This window comes from Ammospiza caudacuta, chromosome 3, assembly GCF_027887145.1.
Source record: "Ammospiza caudacuta isolate bAmmCau1 chromosome 3, bAmmCau1.pri, whole genome shotgun sequence".
Lineage (NCBI taxonomy): Eukaryota > Metazoa > Chordata > Aves > Passeriformes > Passerellidae > Ammospiza > Ammospiza caudacuta.
In genome coordinates this window covers 93,198,174-93,218,662 of record NC_080595.1, presented here as the reverse complement: position 1 = coordinate 93,218,662, position 20,489 = coordinate 93,198,174, and positions in this window count along the sequence as shown.

Genomic DNA, 20,489 nt, shown 5'->3' with positions numbered 1-20,489 from the left:
AAAAGTCAGTAGTGGCCAGCAGTGCCATGGCTAAACCAAGTCTCCAAGGGAGCTCCATTTCCATTTGGTGGATACACTGGAGCTGACACTGAGTGGAGAACGAATGAGAAAGAAATACTTTACTACCTGTGTCATAGCCTTTATTGTTGGTTTTTAAAACCATTCCCATGGCCTAATATATGCCATAAAACATAACATAAACAAATATAAACAGCAATGCACAGGCAGAATTTAAGACCACCCACAAACAGTTCATTTTCAGGCATTGTAAACTGGCAAGAACACATTAAATTCTATCCATATTCCTGGAAAAATCTAACTGGGAAGGGTGCCTAGAACATCTCACATGTTTCTGCCCCAAGACAAATGTATTCTGGGCAAAGATTACCAAAGTAATGACTAAGGATTACAGCCATGCTTGGAAGAACTGTTATCTGTCCTCCAGGGTGGCAACAGGAAAGGAAATCTCCGTGAAGAGAGAAGGGAGTGCTCTGACGTTTTCTGCTCCAAAGGTATCACATGAGAGGCATGAAGATCAGAAAAAGCCTCCAAGCACAGACTCAAAGGATCACATGGTGAGTCAGAAGGGACCCATCAGGATTTTAAATCCATTTCCTGGCCTTGCACACAGCACCCCAAGAATCACACCAAGTTCCTGAGACCATTGTTCAAATCCTTCTTGAACTCTGTCAGGCTTGGTGCAGTGACCACTGTGTGTTTCTCTGATTTCTCAAGGTCTCTCTTGCAGGGCCTCTCTGCTCTTGAAGAGGTCGGCAGCTCCTCCCAATTTAGTGTTGGAGGCAAACTTACCTCGTTATTTCTTCAAGTCCTGTGTCCAAGTTGTTAATGAAGGTGTTGAAGAGAGCTGGGCCAAGGAGGGAGCCCTGCAGGACCCCACCGGTGTCTGGTTGCCTGTCTGGTGTCACTCCATTCACCACAGCCCTCTGTGCCTGACCTGTGAGCCTGTTGCCCCCACACCATGTAACTTGGTTACCCAGTTTGTGCTGGACATTTTTTCCAGAAGGATCTTGTGAGAGACAGTATAAAGCTCTTTGCTGAAATCCAAAAAGATTACTTCAACTGGCTTTCCTAGATCAGCTAGGTGGGCTCTCTTGTCATAGAAGGAAATCAGGTTTGACAAGCAGGACTTTCCCTTCGTGACATTGTGCTGGCTGTGGCTAATGACTGCACTGTCCTCCAGGTGTTTTTCTACACCTCCCAGAAAAGTATTTTCCATGATATTAAGAGGTACTGAAGTGAGACTGATAGGTGTGTAGTTTCCAGGGTCCTCCTACTTTCCCTTCTTGACAACTGGGACATTTGTCAGCTTTCAGTCAGCTGGGACCTCTGCAGATTCCTGAGACTGTTCAAAAATCATCAAGAGAGGCTTTGGGATGACATCAGCTAGTGCTTTAAGGATCCTTGGATGAACCCATCAGGCCCCATAGACCTGTAGGTGTCCAGCTGGAAGAGCAGATCCTTCACATTTTCAGAGTCAACTGGGAGTTCATAATTTTTGCAGTCATGGTGCTCCAGCTCAGGGCACTGAGACCCCCTTTGTCTGTCATCTAAGTTGAGAACAGAAGCAAAAAATGCATTAAACACATCTGCTGTGTCCCTGTTTGTGAGGTGACTGTCCTCATCTTGATGTTATTGTTGCACTGCCTATTGCCGTTAATATATTTGAAAAATTTATTTATTAATATGGACCTGTTACATAGAGTTGTCATTCAGGTTTTTAGGAATCTTCTGACTTGGGTTGTGTCAGGATCCGTCCTAGTGAATGGATGACCTGATGGTTCATAGGAGTGATCTCAGGGTGCAAAGACCAACATGGTACAAGGGGGTTTGCAGTGATAATCAAAACAAATGCAGTTTTATTGAAATCACCACAGCAAAAATGCGATAGAGGGATTAAGGGAGAGAAAAAAATAGAGAAAGAGAGAGAAGAGAGAGAGAGGGGGGATATAGCTACCAACGCAGAGATGATGTCCTTTGGTCCAGTCCAGTTGAGGATTCGCCTGTTACGCTGGGGAGATCTCAAAGGCACAATTAATTTGCACCCCAATTGTACTCTTTTTTGTTGGGGGAAGGGAAAATAAATTTCACAACCGAAACAAAGGTCTTCAGGGTGGGAAGAATAGAAAGGAGGGTACACAGAGTCCAAGCTAGGCAGCAGGCAAGAACCATTGTATTTGTGGTCCAGTGGTCACAACCCGCAGGCAAACATCTCGCTTTGGTCAGCTTGCCTGCCCCACACACCTCCCCCGGGCTGGGGATTTCAGTCCCAGTCCTTGGAAGGAGGAGAGGGGCCTTTTAGGAGTTTCATGTCTCAGTCCTTAGTGGAGAAGCTTCTTACATCTCAGTCTGTTTGTCACGGTGGTTGTAAAACAGGGGAGGGTCTTCTGTGGGAGACCACCCGAAACTCAGGAGAAGTCCAGCCAGGCCGAGAGGTGGGGCAGCTTCCAAAGCTATTGTTGCAAAAAGGGCAAAAAGTGCCCCCTTCTTAACATACAGCAAACAACACCTGTGAAAACAATAACTTAACACTGAGCTTTCAGGTCTCAGGGCCTTTGGCATGTGACTTTCTCCTTCAGAGCCAGAGATTCTAGACAGGGGCGGTCTTCTCTTCAGTGGTCCCCCCAATGACAATCGTGAGGCAGATGAGGGAAAATTCAGACAGATTCTCACAGGCTGTAGCAGCTGTGTCGGTGGTCCCAGCTGCAAGTTGAAATCTCCTATAAGGACAAGGGCAGTTGACTTGGCAGTGTCCCTTAGTTCCTCAAAGAATAATTCATTGGTGTCATCATCCTGGCTAGGAGGCCTGTAGTCAGTTCCCACGATGACATCCACATTACTTGTTTGTCCCTTGGTTCTTCCCAGAGGTTCTCAGCTGTGCCATTGTCAACTGTGAGCTCCATACACTCTAACCTTTCTATTACACACAATGCCAGCCCTCCCCCTCTTGCCCATCCCTCCTGAAGAGCCTGGACCGTCCAACAGGGCACTCCAGACACAGGACTCATCCCACCAAGTGTCACTTACACCAGCGATGCCAAATCTCAGGGACTGGGCCAAAGCCTCAACCTCCCCCTCTTTGCTCCCCATGCCGGGTGCATTAGCAGAAGAACACCTCAGGTGTGGTATGTTGCAGCCAACACTCTGTGGGGCAGATTGAGGCATGCTATTAGTGCTCTTTTCCTTAAGTTCTGTGGATGGCACACCATCCCACTGCTATCACTGGCAAGCCTGGTTTTGTCCCTTTTTGTCCAAGCTAGTTCAAAGCTCCATCAATGAGCACTGTTAGCTCCTGTGCTGGGACTCTTCATGCCCGCTGGGAAAGGTGCAAGCTTGTGGCTCCAGCCCTCATGGGGGCAATTCTGTGAGGCAGAGAGTGGGGCTGGGGGTCAGATTGGCTCCATCTCCCTCTGGGCATCCACAGCAGCAGTACTATTGCTGTACATGCAAGGCTTGCACAAAGCATGCCATGATTTATTCAGTGCAATAATGGCAGCAGGAAGATTCTGTACCTGCAAGACAGAAGCTCAAGTGAAACCAAAATTCTGCCTTTCCCAGAGCCTGCATCCCCAGGTGCTGAGCACTGTCCGTTTCTTCATAGCAGCTCAAAGTAGTCCTGATGTTCTGGGCTGCTGCGTTTTCTGCAAAGTGTAATTACTTTCTGTCCCCTCTGTCCCATGAGGGCTGACAGCACAGCTGCAGCATTTAAAATACAGAGCTGAGCCTGGCCTGTAAACCAAGGGCCTAATTCACTTCTGGAGTACTCAGGGAAAACTCTGTCCATTTTAATGAGACATCACAGTTAGATTCATTTATGGGATTCTTTAACAGCCACATTGCAGAGAGCACTTTTAGTCCTGCTCTGTTGTAGGGTCCCAGGAGTGTCGACTGCATGTCATGAGGAAAACATGTCTTCCCAATGGATGAAGGCTGGGGGGGGTCCTATTTTCAAGATATATTTCAGCTGATTTGACTTGTCTGTAAGTCAGATACAAGCATGGTGAGAGAAAATTCACGAGAGAAAATGAGATGTAGCTCACCTGTACATTGTTAAAATGGAGTTTTATCATGCAAATGTTCATTCCAGGAGCTGAGTATTGGAGATAGTATTTTCCTAATCACCACTATTCTCTGTGTACTCTCCTTCAGAGCATTGCATTCCCTGGAAAACTGATGCTGGCTCGTGAATAGTCAATCACTTGTTACCTCCTTGTCCTCCTGCCTGGAGGAAGGAAAGGAGGAAGGTGCCCCAAGGATGCCTTTTCATTTCGGGAAAATGGTAGCTTGCAAATGGAAATTATGATTTTTTTGTTTTTTAATCCTTCAGGAGACTCCAATCAGAAAATACTTTAAAAAGCAGCCTAGTACAAACTTGCCTGCAGAGGTTAGGAGTGGGACATATACAGGCTGATGCAGGTTTTTAGCAACAGCCAGGGACTCACCAGGTCTCAGGAGAAGATCATGCGATCTGGGGGACATCCCTGGCAGTACACTGAGAAAAACCAACTTTGGCTTACCAGAAGTGTGGGATGCAGAATTAAAAGGAGATGAAGGTGCTCAGAAGGATGGCCCATGCCATCAGCACCAAAAGGCTGGTCAGCCAACACGGTGAGAGGGCACAGGGTAAGTGTTAATGGAGGGGACTGGGCAGATCCTGGGCACTGCCTGGGGACCCTGTGTCGTGCATTCTGGCCCACAGAGGCACAGCACTGGGGGCTTACCCCACTTTCAAGTGGCAGGCTGGGAGAGAGAAACATCACTGCTCCTTGCCAGGAGCAAGACTAAATGGCCACTAACTGCTTCCAACATGTTGCAAAGCACTTGGCCCTGGGAGTTATTATTTACCTCCAATGCATGCTTTTATTTGCATTTTCTGCAGAGCTAGCTTGTTGATATGTGGGAAGAATATTTTCTTTTGGTTTGCAGCTGATATACCTGGAGGTTTAACTGCAACTTATTTTGGCAATCCAATAACCAAATACTGAAGCTTTTATGTTTGTTATGTTAACAAGTTGCGATGTTTGTTTTAGATTAAGGCTTATATTTTCTATAGTTCAGCATGAAGTTCGCTGCATGAAAAATTTTTAAAAATTTATGAAAAATTTTTAAAAAGCCATCAGCTTTCAGTTCTCTGTTTACATATCTCTCTTTCAATCATTTGTTAAAGTGCTATTAGAAAATAGGAAGTTGTATAAAAGAACTTGGATCTCTTTATTGTAAATGTGCTGAATGGGATTGCTAACTCAATCAACCTTTAAAATATATTTATTAACCCATTTACCTTTCTGTGTGTTTTATATGCAAGCCTAGTTTAATTTTCATATTAAGACTGTTATCTGTAAGGACATAAACTCTCCCTTTAAGAGGGAGAGAGTAACAGATTCAATTGTATCAAATGGTAGCAGATGTTATTTTTCTCAAAGAAATTAATTTAAATAAATTGTAGAGAAACCTGAAGAAAGAATTGGGGAACTGAACCTATGCTTCTTGTAGAAAAATATTTGTGGCACTTGTGTTCTGGAAACATGGTCTATTATAAAATAATTGAAAACTCCAGTTTCTGTAGTAAAGGGTCCATTTTTAATAAGAATAGATTTCCTGATGATGTACCCAACAGACTGAAGAACAATTGAAAATTAAGTAATTTTCCCAACCTGCAGAGAGTCCCGCCTGAATCTCAGAGGCCATTTGCTGTCAGATGACTTTCAAAAACTTTTAAATCTATCTTTGACATTGCAAGGGAAAAAATATGATTGCCCCAAGCACTCAGCCATAGCATTATCAGCAGGCTGAAGACTGCATTTCCTTAGCAGAACTTTTCTCACTGAACAACTAATATATCTTTCAATGGCATCTGCACAGATACAACCTGTGGTGGCTTTGTCGAGATGTCACATCTGCTCAGGTGAATATTCATCAGGCTCCAATTTTCCTATGCTCGTCTGGTCTCAAACTGCAACGATTGCTTTTTTTTAATGTCTGAAATGTGTTTTCACAAGGTTGCGTGCAACCTAGAAGAATGGCAGGTCTTTGTGCTGTCAGCTCTTCCTTCTCCCATCCCATGGCTGCCAAGAATCTCAAATTCAACTGCACCTCCAGTGCAACAAGAAACAAAGAAAAGAACAACATGGTCTGTGGGTCATATAAGAGTGGAGCAAGGGCAGCAAATCAAAACAATGAAGGTATAGGCTGATTTTTTTTTTTTTTGCTTTCCACCATTGCTCCTATAATTTAACCTGACATCCAACCTGACAAAAAAAAAAAAAAAAAGCAGAAGAATTGTGTGGTTGAGGAAAAGTGTATAGAGGAGTTTTCTCAATTCACAAGAGATCTAGTAACCGACCTATACAGCGAAAAGGATAAAGATCCCATTATCCTGGGATCCAGATCCCTGATAGTGGGCTGCTTCTGCTCTGTGCCATGGCCCTTACTGCCTGGCATATCTCTGTTTATTCACTTTAAAAGTCTCATCACCCTAAGCAGAAGCAGAGTGCACTCCAGGAATATCCTCTCTGTTACTGCTAAACCAGACTGATGAGAAATTCAGTCCTTCTCACCTAAGATCGCTTTCCTATCCTCTTATCCGTACAGGCAGATCCAGTCTGTAAGCTCAGCCGTGTCAGCTTAGTCAGGGAAATGGAAACTGCAGATTTCCCAGTGCTTAGCGCAGAAGAGGATCCTCTGGTCCCTCATTGAGGTGCCTCAGAGGAGTCTCAAGCTAACCTCCATGGTCACCACCAGTGGACTCTTCTGCTGGGACTGAGTAAATCATTGAGAGCTCCCTGTAGGGGGAAAGCAGCCCAAACCCTGCTAATCAAGCATCCAGTAAATTCAGCTCCCAATCTTCTTGTCTCAGCTGCTCAGGAATAGAGGACTACAAGGAGCATCGCTTGGGTCCCATTAGGGGCACAGCTGGCAGGAAATATCTCATTGGCTCTGATAACCCGAGGGTGCAATGGATCAGCTCGGCACACTGATCAGGCCTTTGGAGCATGTAAAGCCCTGGACAACTCTGTTCATTGTGTAGTAATAGCAGATCTATACAAAGGAGAAAGAAGTTAGGGATGTAGTTTCTGTTTCAGAAAAGTGATATATTTAACAACTTTGTCCAGAAATATGTGGTGTAGCATGAAATTGTGAATTGCCATTTATTTTTCCAACGTATTTTGAATACAGACCAGCAGAACAGCTTTACACTTAGGTAGAAGTTTAAAAGCATTTTATTATGTGTGATAATAAAGATATCTCTTTAGCATCCTGTAATGTATTCAGAAGAGATAGCCTCAGCCTTGACTTTCCTTCCAGCAGCACATCCTTCCCTAATGGCATATTCTCTTTGTTCACATTTTAGAACTGAAGTGCTTAGCTCCAGAGACCACTAGAAGCAGCCTCAATCATAAGGAGAAAGCAATAAACAGGCTCAAGGATTTGGATGGAGAGAAAGAGGCCAAAAGAAAAAAAAAATCTTTTAGTATAGCTGAAAATAGGTTTACTGCTTTCTTCTCCTTGAAACTGGATTATCACATTTCAGATGCATTTTCAGACCCATTTCTCATGGTGTTTTTCAGTCTTCTGGCCAGAAAATATGCCTCAGCTTCAAGGTAAAGTCTTGGACACAATATATATCTCATGCAATGCAAGGTAATCTATTTTGTTCTCTGCTTACTGCAATTCAGGTTTGTTAAAGGAGAGGAAAAACAGTATCCTCAACCTAATCTGGATGCCCAGTATCTGATTTCATAAGCTTGTCCCTCAAAAGCTCAGCTCAAAAGATCTCCTCCAGCAAAGTCTAGCTTTAAATATGTGGGTGGTCCTAGTGAGTTCAGCAGAAGTCCCACAGGCTTCAGAAGCAACTTCTACCAGTTGTGGGATTAAGGCCTTCATGTGCTTTCTGTGTTACATACTGCAGTGCCACTACATGCTGCTGAAAGTTATCAATTGCACTGTTTTCAAGCAGAGACCTGAGGAACAAGCACCTGGCCAGACCCCTCATGGAAGAGCACAGTGTTCTCCAAGTCAGCGGTGCTGCACAGACTCCTCAGACTTTTCCAGTTGTGGGTTGTTCTGCACATGCACAACAATGAATTGATTCTTAGCTCTAAAAAATGCAATGTTCTTAAAAAAAAGAAGAAGAAGAAAAAAAGAAACAAAATCTCAGGATTTCTGGAAGTTTATCAAAGCCTGTAGTATTGTTGGAGTGCAAGAGTCTGGTGATCACAGTGTGGCTTTGCTGATGTTCCCTGGGTGGTGTGATGAGAGCTGGCTTTGTGCTAGAGGGTGAAAGCAGCATGGAAATTATGGCAATCTAATCTGTATCTGCATGGAAATGCATGAAGGGGTTGCCCTGGGCTGAGCTCCTGCCTTGCTGCCTGCCCTTCGGGCTTCCCCTGCTACAGGCAGAGCTGGGCAGGTTGAGTGGAGGAGGCAGTAACCCTGCAGCCATACCCCCTGCCAGCCCACATCTCTTGGAGCAGGAGCAGGGAGCCCTTCCATACTGGTTTCCCTGGTTATACCCTAACCCTAACCCTGTCCCAACCTGACCTTTTCTCCTTCCTCTCCTAAGAGGTGCAGCTTACTGGTCCCCAGGAGGAGATGGTGTTGATCAAAGGTGTGGAAGATGGGAAAAGCAGTGCCCTTTTGCTCTCTGAGCACCTCAAATTCCTTTCAGCACCTCGTCACTGCAATGCTTCCCCTGAAACAGCTTGCACACATGTGCCTTTTGCTTTCCCACAATCTCTCTGACCCCTTTTTGCCCAAGCTTCACCACAGAGAGTCCTCTGACTCTCCTTTAGATCTTCTACTACCCTTACCATTATTCCTAGTGTTCTGTTTCATTTCAGCACTGGCATCAAACTGCATTTTATTACTCTGTGAAGGGCTGTGTCTGGCTAGGTAAAATCAGTTATTTGCACTGCCTGAGAAGAAATACTCTGCAAATAAGTAGCTCTTCGTGATTTTCAACCCAGATGGTTCTGCACTGAGTCTAGGGCTCAGTGCTCAGCGTGGTCCTCAGTCAAAGGCAATTTTTGCTTCAGACAGGAAAGCAAAAATTCAGTACAACCTCCGTTGAACCTATAAATCAGCCCAGGTTTAGAGAGGAGCCTTATGGACCATTAAATCCACTAGGCTGCTGATCTAGATAAATGTATAATTTTATAGCACTTTCAAACAAGATGAGGTTTGTCTGTTTTGCCTATGATCCTCTTGCACAGCTTCAGCAGTAACATAAAGTCCCAAACTCATGAAAGCTGTCGCTGAAGGAATGGCCTGATGCCAGCTTATACCATCTGAGACGAGCTCTGTCCAGTACATATAATAGCAATTAGAGTGCGGGGTGTGCCGTGCATCTGACAAACTGAGCCATGGCATAATCAATATACTTAATTACCTATCACAGCCTGCCCACAGAGTATACAATTTTAATTCAATTATAACTCCCAAAAAATGATACATAGCAGAGCAGATATATTTATCACTGAGGTCTAAATCAGCTGTGCGTGTCAAGGCTGACACTTAAAAATGAAGACGTTTATAGTTTCTGGAGCCCAAAGAAACCCACATTAAAAAGCACATTCTTCTCAAAATAACTAAAAATGATGTGTCACTGATGGAGGATTCTTTGCCCAGAAAATGAGTCCAGAATCACAGTAAGCAGCACATTGCCTCCCCAGAGCCCTGAGCATAAAAATTAGAGAGGGGAGGACTCACAGGATCATCTCCAATGAAGCAGCCAACAGATTCCTCTCTGTCTCCACTGCCCTGGCATCCAAGATGCAGCAAGTCAGGAAGATGCCTTCTGGTCCAGTGGGGACAGAAACAGTCCCCAGCCTGCCTAGCACAGCATTAAAACCAAGAAACCTTGGTAACAGCTATACCAAGTGCAAAAACTTTCCACATGTGTTCTCATATGGGAGTTTCTGAGTTTCAACTTTAGGGACCTCATTCATCTGTAAATCTTCCCCTGCAGACAAGACAGATTCAACAACTGCCCCAGTTTTTAATTTTAGTGTAGCCTTTTCTGTGAAGTGTGATTTAGGCAGTCCCTTTTCTTTCCCTGCCTATCTCATGAACATCAGGAAGAGCTTTTGCTGCTTTCCACATGACTCTGAGTAGAGGGGTTGGGGTAGGTAGTCTTGCTCCAAATATGTCTTTCCTATGACAAACACACCAGGATGTTACAACCTGAGGAGTTGAAAATGACTAGCTGGCAAGAAGCATAAAGCTAATATCAGAAAATTTAATCAGGACCAGCAGATGGGACATTTGCTGCACAACTTAAAATCAATGGGGTGTCCGGGTCACCAAAGCAAATCCTTTGGTATTGTAGGCACCATATCCCATAACCATATTCACAAATGTATTCATGACCTGTTCATACCCTTTTGTTCTTGTGCAAGTGCTGTCCTTCAGCATAACAGCTGTTTTCCTTCCCTGGTGCTACCCCAATATGTTTATAGGCAGCAATCAGATCTTTTGTTTTGCCAGATTTAACAAGGCAAGATCCTCCTCCTCCTTCTAAGCTGCTTGTTTCCTGTAGCATGTTCCTCTGTCTGTTTCAATTGATTTTGTCTTTTGTGGATGTGGGATACCAGGTTGGCATGGATGAATTGAGGTCTGCCTTCTACACCAGTGGGGATCTTTCCCTTCCTCTTCTGTGAATTATCTGGTGCCTGAATTACTTTGACTCTTCAGGTTTTTGGAACAGAAGTAGGTGGCTACATTCACCATTATGTCCAGTTTAACAGAATATCAGAGTGTCATATCTCCAGACACCCTCCATCCCAGTCCCTGCTTAGATCCTTCCAGAAGCTGTTTGTCCATTATTTAGTCTTGCAAGGATGAGCTAATTCCCAAATTTAAAATGTCACCTTGTTTCTGTCTTCACCCTTAGGCAAAGCTTATTTCAAAATCCATTTTGGATCTCTGGCATGGAAGTGGATATAATTTGCTGGTCTCAGTTTTTGCTGTCCAGTGCCAGTGACTGCAAAGTTGGAGGCACATGAACCTCCAGCTGCCCTGGAAGGAGCCATGGCTGCCCCACAGCAGAGGGAATGCAGCAGGGCCTCTCTGACTGGCGCTGTCTTTTGTTCCTAATGTCTTAAACTAAAGCCAATCTTCATCCATGCTCTGCTCCCATAGGCTTGGTAAAACTCATGCAAACCATATTCCTATGTCTCTCCCTGTGGAAAACTGCCTTTTCTACATGGGACAGATGTGTCTTGTTTTCTCCTGGCCCCACTTTTGGTTTGGCTGTGGGAACCAAGGAAGTTGAGCAGCTGTTTCAGCTGAGGCCCCTGGGTAGGACCTGTGAGAAACTCTGTCCAGTGTGTCAGGAGACAGGACAGCCAAAGGGCCCTGAGAAAACAGAGCTGAGAGAGGCTTGCTCCCCACAACCTCCACCTCTTTGGGACAGAGGTGACAAACACCTGCCCTGTCAACTCACTGTGTAATTCGGTTTATTTGCCTTTATAAATTGACCTTCATCAAGGGAAAGCACTGTACTCCTGCTATGTATCAGCTGTGAATGAGGTGATCAAGATAGCTTGTAGGATTAAAACAAACCATTAGGGCAAGATATAATTTTCTCCTTCCCCATTCTGTTAATTTTGAGATGTAAAGAGGTGAGAAAGGTACAGATTGTCTTATCTTCACTTGGATGAAGCCCTCAGCAGCACTAGTCATCATGTCTGCTGCAAGAAAATGGCATACAAGAAAATGCAAGAAAATTTATTTCCCTTGAAAATCTCAATATTCAGTGATTTTGTGAAACCCTCTGCTTCTGCAGAATCTGAGCAGTTGTTAAATGAAAAAAAAAAAAAAAAAAAGGAAAACAGAAAAGGATTTACAGCCTTTTTGATTACAAATTAACCCCCAAATGTGAGCAGAGTGTAACTGATGCTGTGCAGGCTTCCTGCCGCTCTGGCAGCCTGAAACAAAGGCTCGGACTTGTACAAAATCCACTGCACTTGTCAAGGCACCAGCAGCACTATCAGGAATGCTCAGTGATAACCCTGAGCCTGCCACCATTACAGTTTCACATTATCAGGAGGAGTGTGAGCTGAAGAGGAGACAGAGTCCTCTGGCAGAGAGGGAGTCCTTGCTGGGAAGGGAGGACGAAGGGAAGAAGGAGGCTGGGGAAGGTGTCTGAAGGACATTGCCATCTCCTCTCTTTCCTGGCTCTCTTGGGTCTCTCTCTGTGGAGGGTGTCTCCTGCATGGTTATACCTGGTCACTGGAGGGGACCCAGGGCTAACAAAAATTACTCAGTGGGAGCCCTGTTACTCTCCTTGCTCCTGCTTCCCATTTCTCTGACACCAGCAGGACATGGTTGCACCTCCAAGGTTAGGACAAAGACTGATATTTACAGAATAACCTGCAGACAGGGTTCCAAAGATGATCTGGAAGTGCATCTAGGGGCTCAGACTGAGGGCCCTTCCCATTATCTCTTGCTCAGAACAAATGTGCTGGGTGCAGACTAAAAATCTGGAGATGGTCATGGTCCCATTTAGGTACTCTAGGGAGAGTTAAAGACAGAGCAAACAGGGGAGCCCAGAGAAGGGTTTTACACTGCCATTTCTTTAATTTGTTCAGCTTTTACAGGTGGCAAGTAGTAAGGAAGGAGATGAAATCAGAGGGAAGATGTCACTGATGAGACTTGAAGCGTGTGTGTGTAAGTCCTTCCGGGCACCACATGCTTTCCCAAGAGAGGTGCAAGGAAAGAAAATGAAAGGGGCAAGAAATACTTTGAACAATCTGCAGGAATTGGAGGAAAGTTGGGAAAGGGAATATGATTACTCTTATGTTTGGAAAGATTTTGTGCTTTGACAGTAGCAGAAAGACTTTTAAATAGAGAATTGGAGAAGATGACAGTTTAGGAAATGCATTTTGTTCAGAAGGATTTTGGATAGCAGGTTCTATGGGAGAGAGGCTGAAGAATAAAGAAGCAGTGGTGTGAAGCTTGGGATGGAACTCAGTGATGCTCTGAAGCCAGAAGTGGCTAGAGGTGTCTCTCAGCTGACTTTGGGCATGAAGATTCAAAATATGTCCAATTGCAGAAAAATAAATGTGTTGAATGTGTGATCTGACAGCAGATGAAAATGGCTGGGAGATGCTAGGCAGGTTTAAAAGAAATTATGTGAAGCGACCTGCAAATAAAACTAACCTGACACTTCTGCTCCCAGATACAATGCTGTATTCATGGTGATTATGATGGATGAGCAATGAATGTTCAGTTTTTATATTTTCTCTCTTGACATCTATTCTGATTTGCAAATGATAGACCAACACTCTACTGATTAGAGGATTATATGACTAACTTTCAGCAGGCAAAGAGAAATCTGTCTTTTTTCTGCTTGAGATGGAAGAAAAGTGATCAGCACTGAAGATTTGGCATCAGGGCTCTGGTTTATTTTCAGCTGAATATTGAGAATTCTGCGCAATCTCAGCACAGTCCATCACATTCAGATTTTTTCATGATAGACTTAGCAAGTTTCATGGTACTGATGGAATGGAGGAGAATGCAAGAATTATTAATGTCAGCAGGATTATGTAGTGCCTGTTACCTTCCTTCTGGGAATAGCAGGAAACATTGCTGACATGCAGTACCATTTTATTTATTTTTCACTACTCACTCTGTTTCCAAATTTCATGAATCTCACTTGCTAAGGCTGAGATGAGAGGCAGGATGATCTAGGGAGTGAAGGGGAGGAATCTGTGCACAGATTTTCTGTGTAAGATGTACTTCACTGGGATGTCTTGTGTGAGTCCTCATCCCAGGTGGGACTAGCCCCTGCTGTCCCATTTGGTATATCTGCATCACGTTCTAGAAGGATATGCATCATTTGGAAATCCTCTGAAGGTCCTGAGGATAGCTTTACCTTTGCCTTGGCCTCTGCATGGCCATTACAGATTCAATAGTCACTAGTTTTCCTTTTACTTTTCCATAAAATTACTCTTAATATTATCTTGAGTATCACAGCTGTGCTGTGGGGCAAAGCTCAATAATATTGGGAATATGTGCTGGGGTCATATGGCGTAAAAAACTCCTGGATGTGCCATAGGCATAGGACCATCAGACAGAAAAGTCCCTGCTCCTGGGTAACACCTACAGTCCCAAGAGCATGGTGTGAGTGAAGTGGGGACAGGTGAAAGTGTCCATGTAGGAATGTCCAACAGGGACTGGGGGGCAGAGCAGAAGGGGGAGCTGTCATCCTTCCCAGTCCTTCTGATAAAACAGCACCAAATATTCAACTCCTTCACAAACCCAGTGTGGTGATCAGGGTCTGTGCCGTTCCTGGAGAACTAAATGTTCCAGGTAAGTGCTATTATTAGGTGTCCTGCAAGCAGAGGAGCAGAACAAGCAAGCAGCCAGCTTTGTAACCTACGGATACGGGAAGGACAGAAATGAGAGAGACTGAGAAAAGGCAATGCTCTTTCTGCAAATGCAGAAGCTGCCCTGACAAAGACAAGCACATAAAGTTGGCAGAGACACAGGGTAGCAGCAAGGTTTGAGCTTTAGCTTAAGTGATCTGACATGTGGATCTGCAGAGAGCAGCGCTGCAGAAATAGAAACGCCTTGGGATGCCACAGAGCTGTGTCTTTTCCACTTGGTGAGAGAGTCACACCTAGGAAATCAGAAAAGATGCACAGGCAGCAGCAAACAGGGAGTATTTATTTGCTGTTTCTTGTAACACAGGGCTGGTGCTTCCCCTGAAACAAGCAGGCAGTGATCTAATTCTCACTGTTCATGTGTGGTTTTTTTCCATCCAGTGCATCGCTAATGCCTTGAACGGATTTTAATGACCATCATATTTAATATGTGATGATACAGGTATAATCTGCTGTGGAAGCAGATGAGGCAGTTTCTTGGAGCCCGTTCCCGGCCTTTGTTCTCTCTGAGTTTGCTCTGTTTTGTATTTGTGTTCGTCCCAAGTGTGTCAGCATGAGAACAGATGAGGATGGTGAGGCAGAGCAAGCAATTCTGCTGAGCCTTTGGGACTGGTGCTCATGCTGTGCTTTGGAGCAGTTCCTCTGATGTCCTATACTTATTTCAGAAGCTGACAGAGCTGAACCTAACCCAGAGCCAGCTCTTCCCATGCTGCCTGTCCATCCTCAGCCTGCACTTGTCACTGTTGAGAAACTGGCCTCTGGCTGAGCCATCTGGGGTCAGACTGAGTAAAGTTACTTGGGAAAAATCAGACCAAGTTAAGGTTCTAGAAATGTCTCCCTCTCGTGCAGTAGAAAGCTCAGTTCTAAGTCTGGTCCTGAATTTGGACTTAAGTTTGGTCCTGAGTGGTCCCCAGATATCCTCCAGGTATATCTAGGGACCACTGAGCTGACAGAGACCAGAGCTCCTGTGTAAGCTGGGTTAATGGAGAAGCACAATTCAGCCCTGGAGGCAGCCTGGCAGGTGTGCTGCCAACAGGGATAGCACAAAAGGACCTGGAAAATTTAAAGGAAGGATCCCTTCCCCCAGCAAGCCTCGAAGCAGCTGCTGGCTGCTCAGCTGCTGTCCAGGCAGCAAGCCTGCAGGAGCTGGGGTGAGGAGTGGAGGCTCTGGGGATGGCTCACATAGCTCAGGAGCAGGGAGTCCAGCATGCAGGGCTGCTGTGGCTTGCATGTGAAAACAGGACTGGGGAGCAGAGATGTGAGGCTGCTATGTGATTTATGAGCTCACCTGCAGCCCTGACACTGCTGCTGACTGCCTGACTGTGCCAGCCTCAGGGATACTGGCCTTGCCACCTCCCCGTGCTAGGGTCAGGGGGCACCCCAAAGAGCAGCTGTAGGAGCACAGAGCAAAGTAAAAATAGCCCCTTGACATCTGTAATCTCAAAGTGTAACACTCCCTGGTCCCCAGGCTGAGGGCTGTGCACACACAGACCAAAAACATGGTCTCTGCACCAGCAAGCAGAGATCCCCATGTTCTTCCTGCTCTCACAAAGCTTCCCTGGTGACTGACTAAGCCTAATGGCATGAGCAATAATTGCTGCTTAATCAGGGTGGTTTTAGGAAAAATTCTGTCTAATGAGAATCCATTTTGCATGTAGCAGGTAATTAAAGTAAGCTTGAACAGAAAAAAACAGATATGAGCCTCTGAACATGTCTTTCTGGAGAGACAGTGTGAAACAAAGGCAAAGGTGTATATTGTGCCAGATGTTTCCACCAGAACCTGGAAGGGTGAAAAATGAGCCCCTTCAGAACCCATGGCCCTGCACCTCCCTGAGATGGTGATTCTGTGTGAGAGTGCTCTTGAGTGTGTGTGCAGCCACAGCAGAGAACTGCACCAGAGATCAGCAGGACACCTCACGCCTCACTTGGCATGGAGCAGCAAAAGGCAGTGCAGTGACCAGAAAAACCTGCAGCCCACCATTTACATGCTCCAAGGATCCCTGCGTGAATCTGAGAGAGATGAAACAACTGTGAATTTAGGGATTATCTTCACATGCAGGACAAAACAAAGCGGGAAAAAAAGCCATTTCCAGTTTTATTATCCCTAAAATCCTATTCATTGTTGTGCCTTCCTATTTTTTCTTTTTTTTTTTTTTTTTTTTTTTTTCATTTTCTCCCAAGTTTAGTGTGTAGGATTGGTCAAGAAATATTCTGACTTTTGGAGAGGAAAGCAAACAGCCTTTGGCACAGGTTTCCAATCCTTTCATGCACAACACAGCACGTCTGAAAAAATAAATAAAATAAATGTTCTTCTTTACTGACAAAGGAAGGGGAAAACTTCAGGGACGGCAGTGGCTCAAATGATACGTACAAAACTATTCAGATTCAGTGTATACTCATCTTTGAAGGCCCTTTGTCCTCTCTGACAGTGTCCTTCTAAGCCTTCCATATCTCTGGAGACAACATTTTAGACCCACAAAAATAGACATGGAATTGAGGAATGGCTGAAATAATCAATCTTCTCAGCTCATACTCCTCAGCAATCCCAGAGGCTCCCACCCCCCAGCAGCAAATACCTCTTCAAGGCAGCTCATACCAGCTCTCTTAGATGTTTGTAGCTCAGGGAGATGGCCAAGAGGACCAAGAGCTGTGGGAGTGTCACCTTCTCTCTACCAACCTGACTAGGCAACAAAAATGACCACTTTAGATTACACACCAGGAGATTGATCTTGCTGAACTTTAAAAACCTGTACCATAATGATAACAGTATGGATTCTCTTTATAGTTGATGGAGAAAAAGCCATTTCTACATGTGATTCTCTGGATCTCTTTTAGACATATTTTTTAGGATGAGATGTGCTTACGCATCAGAAGTGCCTGTTTCTCTCCATTGCCTATAAAGGAGTCAGCATGACTCGCTCAGCTGTTGACGTTTGCACTGTAGGAATCTAAATTTGGGCAGATGAATACCATTTCCAACTTTCAGTCTGCTGAAGTTAGGTAACACAAATTCTACTGTGGGCAAGTGCTAAATATTTGAATAGATGCTATTTTTCAATTCACCCTCTCCTTGCAAGACGACAACATCAGTAGGGTTATCTGTGGGAAGAGGAAACAGCGTGTGTCATTAAAACCAGAAGACATCCAAATTCTGTACTTTTTTTCTGGCACAGATTACCATATGAGCTGCAGCAGATTTCTTAATCCCTCTGCTTTTTAAGCTTTACCATTATTCAATTTTCAAATGTTAGTTTACAATTTAATTCCTGAATGTGCAGGCAATACTTTTTAGCACTTCATTGTTCTTGGTTTTCCTCATAACATTTTTATGTGAAATATAGTTTTGTGTCCAGATTCATTACATTTTCAGTGTTTTGCCTTTCCTGCCCTTCTCTAGGAAGTGTGCTATGCATTTATTTCATAAATATGAACTCTCAAGCCTGAAGAATGGCACTAGTATTTAACATCAGAGCATCACTCCTTCACATCTGCTGGCTCTGAGAGGAGTATTTCATATTTTGTCTCCCTTCTAATTTTCTTACTTTTCTTGAATCTTCAGCTCTTTGATGATGTGTAGGGCGGTATGTTCTGTTCCAGAAGAAGACTTGGGAACTAATGCCTGCCAGAGAAAAGGCTTTTATAATCTATTGTGTGGGGGCCATTGTGCTAGTTTGACACCTATTTCTGCTTGGCTCGCAGTTTCATCTAGGAAAGATTCTTTTGCTTTGGAAACTTGGGCAAGAACCATGGAGGGCAACTACTCCTTCCACAGATACAAACAATTCCTCCTTACCCTGCATGGCAAAAATGTGCAAAAATTGTTGAATATAAACACTGATTGCAAAATTGATGAATGAGTCCTTAAATCCACCAGGAAAAAAAAAAAAAAAGCTTGTCGCAACATTCAGATCTTTCTGTCTAAGAGTCTGTAAATTTCAAATAGGGGCAGACATCACTGCAAGCAGCAGCAGGATATTCACCACCTCTGAACAAAGGAGCAGGGAAGCACTAGCAGTTCCCCAAGGAGCTCAGAGCTCACAGTGCAGCCCAAGGAGCAGCGGTGGCTGTTGCACAGCTGGGAAGGAACGTGGAGGGAATGCACCAAACTGTCTTGCTGAGGTCAGAGCTGAATGGCTGGAGAGCAACTGAAGAGCTCAGGACAGCCTTTGAATGAACAGAAGTATTTTTCTAAAGAATGCACATGAAAGCCGCAAACATGGAGAAAGTGTAGAACATGCACCCACAGGGACTAAATTTAAAAGATGTGCTTAGCAGGGAACACATGCATAGCATATGGATGCAGCTGATGGAAGAGTTGTTGGACTCAGTTCAAGATACCACTCACATAGCAGATGAACCATAAATTTAAGCTACACATGTCACATCCTTACCACTAAGGTTCCCTTTAGTCATGTGTGAATGCAGCTTAGCTGTTGGATCCTGGCTTGTGAGCTAACTTAGTCTCTGAGCACAGCAACAGTGGTGGGCAGGATTCAGGATGCAGAGGGATCCTCAGCTGCTTGTTACTTTTGTGAGTTATTAGCCTGGGCTTTTTGCAGCCCTCGCCTTGGCCTTTGTTAGTCCTGGCGCTCACTGCCTAATGATGTCGGATGCTGTCCTTCAGCTGCTTGCTGACTGACAGGCCAGCTTCTTTAACATTTGTCTTGATACATTTTTGGGTATTAAATTAGGCTCCTTGAGCTGATTAAAAGCCTTCCAAGAGTATGTCATTGCCAAGTCTCCTATGCACAGGCACAAAGACAATCATAAATAATAAAACCTGTTCTGGATTTCTCCAATAAGGGTGCTAGTATCTAAGTCTCTGCCCTCTGGCCAATTTTCTGTATTACTGAGCCAATTCATGTTTCCAAGAGGTACGTAAGTGTGCCAGGTTATTACTCTTCAGCAATTACTTTCTGCTTTCAAAATCTTTTAATCCAAAAACCATACTGATGAAACTGGTAGGAAAGGTAAATATTTACAGAACAAAAATCAGACCTTCTTCCACTTCCATGCAGCACTGGAGTTGTAAAGGATTCCTTGTAGCAGCTTGCAAGCAATTAAAGTTTTAGATTTGCACAATACTTTTGGAACCTAATTTTATAAGCAGCTGCCAACAGTCCATTAATTTGAATCCGAAATGCCCTCTGAGTTAGACTAGAGCTAAAGAAAGCATTAGTTTCCATTCCAAAATGGGCTTTATCATATATTCCTGGTGTCCCTTTTGCATATCTGTTTGACTCAAGGCAATAGCAGCATAGTATTTAAGTGCCAGTTATATTTTGGTAATATGCACAATATTTTACTGGGGAGAGGAAAACCGAATGACCTTAAACCTTGTTAGAATGAGAAAGAAAAACAGACTTAAACATTCATTGGAAGGATTTTTAGGGAAGTCTTGCATATCTCTTGGTAGGGAGGCTTTTTAACATTATGACTAACACTCAGATTTTATGGATGTAAAAAACCAGAACTACTTTCTTTTTTTCTAATGTATCTAAATTAAATTTAATAAATCAAACATGTTCCTCTTTTTTAAAAGTCAGATTTCATCAGAATACTGATATTTGCCACCAATGAATCCATATTTTGGTTGCAGCTGGTGATACCACTCTGTGATGGCAGTTTCTTTCAGATTTGAGGCTGTATGGTAGAAACACAGATGCAAAGGCATCTGTGATACGATTTAAAGGATAACCTGCTGTTGATGATGCTGTATATGGTGCAGGATTTGGAGGTTTCTTTGGTGGCAGGTTTTGTTGCCGATCTTACTGTCAATGGCTTGTGTCAAAGAGGTAATGAAGAGCAATGGCATGAATGTGAAAGTAAGCAGGAATGCAAAACACAGGAAAAGAAACTATCACTGAGCCAACTAGCAATGGCAGTGTTTTGGTTTTTTTAAAGATATCATGCAGAGGTGAATATTAGTACCTCTGAGCATATGGAGCTTTTCCCAAAATCCAAAATGCAACATGGGAAAAAGATAGATCTTTTAGGTACAATGGTGGGCTGATGGGCAGAATAGGCTGGAACCATTCTGCAAGACATGGCATGGTCAGTGGCATAATTTATTCATCTAAATAG